The sequence below is a fragment of the Erinaceus europaeus genome, chromosome 11 (genome assembly GCF_950295315.1).
Source record: "Erinaceus europaeus chromosome 11, mEriEur2.1, whole genome shotgun sequence".
Lineage (NCBI taxonomy): Eukaryota > Metazoa > Chordata > Mammalia > Eulipotyphla > Erinaceidae > Erinaceus > Erinaceus europaeus.
In genome coordinates this window covers 86,662,039-86,665,667 of record NC_080172.1, presented here as the reverse complement: position 1 = coordinate 86,665,667, position 3,629 = coordinate 86,662,039, and the positions used below count along the sequence as shown (strand labels likewise).

Genomic DNA, 3,629 nt, shown 5'->3' with positions numbered 1-3,629 from the left:
ATGAGAGATGATAGATGGATGGATAGATAGATAAATAGATAGGTAGATAGAGATAGGAATAAGAGACACTATAGCACTACAGTGTCTCCCAGGATCATGGCACTTCTGTGTAGTACTGGGACTTGAACTTAAGCTGAATGCATGGTAAGTCAGATATCCAACCAGGTAAACTATATTTACTGTTCCTAAATTGAAATTATTATATATTCTTACTAAAGTGAACAATTTATAGCTACACAATATCTTACGTGCTTCTTGCAAGCTTGCTTCATTCAAATTATATTTAATCTGATATGGGTATAGGTGCTTTTACTTTCTTTGGGTTGCTATTCAGAAGGGATGTTTGTTATTTCATTTTCATTTCATACTATATATGATAATAAACCAAGTCATTTGTTGATGTCATGAAGTTAAATAATATTTTCTGTTTAAATTATTTTTCTTTTTCAAATATCTAGCATTGGACTGGAGAGTTTAATTTGTTTACATTTTAAATAATTACTGGTTAAAAAATATAGCTTACTTTTGATATTTTATAATTTATTTTCTACACTCATACAATATGCTTTTTCTTTCTCTTTTCTTTTCTTTCCTCTTCATCTCTCTGCTATTGAGTCCACAGTGGAGGATCAGAAGAATCTATCGAAATTGGATCATTGAGACACTCGTACGATATTGTTACTGTTCTTCCATACCTTCATCACTGTTTTTTTCCATACTTAGTTGTTTTCTGTTGAAAATTTTAATTTCCACTGTCATTTATTTACCATATATCGTTCAGCAAAATTTTATGCTTACCATAGGGATAATGTATAATTTCTTATAGTTACAGCCTTCTAATTTTGAGTTATACTTTTTTCATTTTAAGAACACAGAAAAGGTCTACTTTATCAGCTCTTTCTTCATCCCTTTAAATTTCAATGTCCAAAACTTATATATGTATGCATTGTGCATATAAAAATAAAGCGATACTTTTAAATGTGTTGTTCTTTTGACTGAAAAACAAGATATTGGCTTTAAAGTTATACCAATAATACCTATTAGACTAATGGTTGTTTTTAAGTATATGACAATAAATTCAAAGTAATAGACTATAAATGCATACTATGTTTATACCAGTACTTGCATTGTTTTACATTACACTTCTATGTACCTTTACTAAAATATTTATTATGTGATTCAAGTTTTGTTTAGTGCCTATGTATTTCAACCTGCTGCTCTAACTTGGGGAAGCATCATGATTGTTATGTAAAAGACTTTCATTACTGAGGTTTTGAAGTCTCTGGTTGAATGCCCAGCTCACTATAAACCAGAGTGGAGAAGAGCTCTGGACTGCCTATTCCTGTGTCTTTCTCTCTGTGTCTCTTATTAAAAGTAAGTAAAATAACATTAAAAAACTCTTGAAGGGGTTTGATAATGTACTACCTTGCTATACATGAAACCCAGGGTCGAGCTGTGCCCTCCACCAGATTGGAGGAAACTCCAGTTCTGCGGTGTCTACCCCATTTTCTCCCTGCCTGAAAAAGTCAACTGGACCGACCAGTCAACACCCATGTTCAGCGGGGAAGCAATTACAGAAGCCAGACCTTCTACCTTCTGCAACCCTCAATGACCCTGGGTCCATGCTCCCAGAGGGCTAGAAAATGGGAAAGCTATCATGGGAGGGGGTGGGTTATGGAGATTGGGTGGTGAGAATTGTGTGGAGTTGTACCCCTCCTACCTTATGGTTTTGTTCATTAATCCTTTCTTAAATAAAAAATTAAAAAAAAAAAAAGTCAAGTTGGAATGATGAAACCTTAGTGACAATAGCAACAATAATTCTTGCAAATCAAGTATAGTGGTACCAGCATGGCTTTTACTTACTCAGGAATAGCTTTGCTTTTTTTCCCTCACTTCTAAATGATAGTTTTGTTGCATAAAGTTTTTGTTGTTGTCATTTGATATTTTTTTCTTTTAGAATTTTGAATATTTAGATGATTACCTCCAGACTGTTAATTTTTTGTAAATTTTTTTTTCCTTTTTGTTGCCCTTGTTTATTATTATTATTATCATTGTACTTATTGTTGTTGTTATTGATGTCGTCATTATTAGATAGGACAGAGAGAAATGGAGAGAATAGGGGAAGACAGAGAGGGGGAGAGAAAGATAGACATCTGCAGACCTGCTTCACTGTCTGTGAAGTAAGTGACTTCCCTGGAGGTGGGAAGCCAGGGGCTCCAACCGGGATCCTTATGCTGGTTCTTGTGCTTCGCTGTTCTACTGCCTGACTCCCAAACTGTTAACTTTTTAATGAAAAAAGTCTGTTGAAATTTTACAAGGATTCATTGTATGTGATGAGATACTTCTTTCTTAGTACTCAATTTTTTTTCTTTTTCTTATTTAAAAAATTAAGTGCTTCAGGGAAGCTAGGTAATCCTAGTGAGCAATACTCAAAATTTAACCATTGGTGCTCAATAGTTTGATGGTTAATGTGCATTTTATTTTTTAATAAGTTATTACTTATAACCTGTTAAACTTCTTAAATGGTTTTTATCAAACTTAAGAAGTTTATATCTGTTATTTATTTGAATATTCTTCATTTTCTTTTTTTTTTCCTTTTTTTTTTTTTTTTTTGTACTCCATTCTAGGACTCCAATAAAACATGTTATCTTTGTGGTATTGTAAAATTTCCATTTTACAACGGATTCTGATTTTTGTACTGCCTGCTAAAATTTGCATTTTTATCTCATCAATTTTTATTCAACTATTACATTTTCAGAAGTATAAATTTTAGCTCTTCAGTTTTTAAATTTATTTATAAAATTAAAAATAAAAAACATTGACAAAACCATAGGTTAAGAGGGGCAAAATTCTACACACTACCCACCACCAAAGTTCCTTATCCTATCCCCTCCACTGGAAGCTTTCTTATTCTTTATCTATCTGGGAATATGGATACAAGGTCATTATAGGGTCCAGAAGATGGATGGTCTGGTTTCTATAATTGCTTCTCCACTGGACATGGGTGTTGTCAGGTTGATCCATACTCCCCGCCTGTTTGTATTGTTCCCTATTGGGCAGGGCTCCAGACAGATGAGGTGTGAGGGTAGACTGGTGAGTCATCTGCCTGGGGAAGTCATGTTGGTGTCATGGTCATGGTAGCATCTGCAACTTGGTGTTTGAAAAAGCATTAAGATATAAAGAAAAACATTTTTTTTAAATAATCAGGAACCTAAAGGCAAGAATATGGCAGATGAGATTTGCAGTTTCCATTTTGGAAAAAGTTAGTAGGTCTATTTTGGATATATTCCAAGGGCCCTATAATTTTACTAATTTTTGCCTGACCCTGACAGCTAACATGCAGGTGGGTCAAAGGTATTACCTGGGGAGATGGTGTCAGGGTTGGAAATAGAACTAGAAAGCTGGGTCAGGGAAATTAGTAGCTCCCAAATCTGAGTAAAGTATATAAATACCATTATCTACAAACCCCATCAATTTAATCTGGGGTTTATTTTCAGTGAAGGAGTCTGTGTAACTTCTGCATCTCTGTAGGTCTGAGCTTGCATTCCACAGGCATAGACAGAAATGCTCTAGGTTGCACCCACTGCCAGAACCATCTTCCTCAAGTGGTAGAGGATTTGGTCCAACCT

The 3,629-nt window shown here is 34.4% G+C and overlaps 1 non-coding gene across 1 annotated transcript; it reads right to left on the bottom strand.

Annotated features, from left to right (window-relative positions):
* Positions 1 to 574: 574 nt before the first annotated feature.
* On the bottom strand, positions 575 to 662 carry LOC132541604 (small nucleolar RNA SNORD62). Its single transcript, XR_009552737.1, has one exon. It is a non-coding gene; the product is annotated as a small nucleolar RNA SNORD62 (small nucleolar RNA).
* Between the last annotated feature and the right edge of the window lie 2,967 nt (positions 663 to 3,629).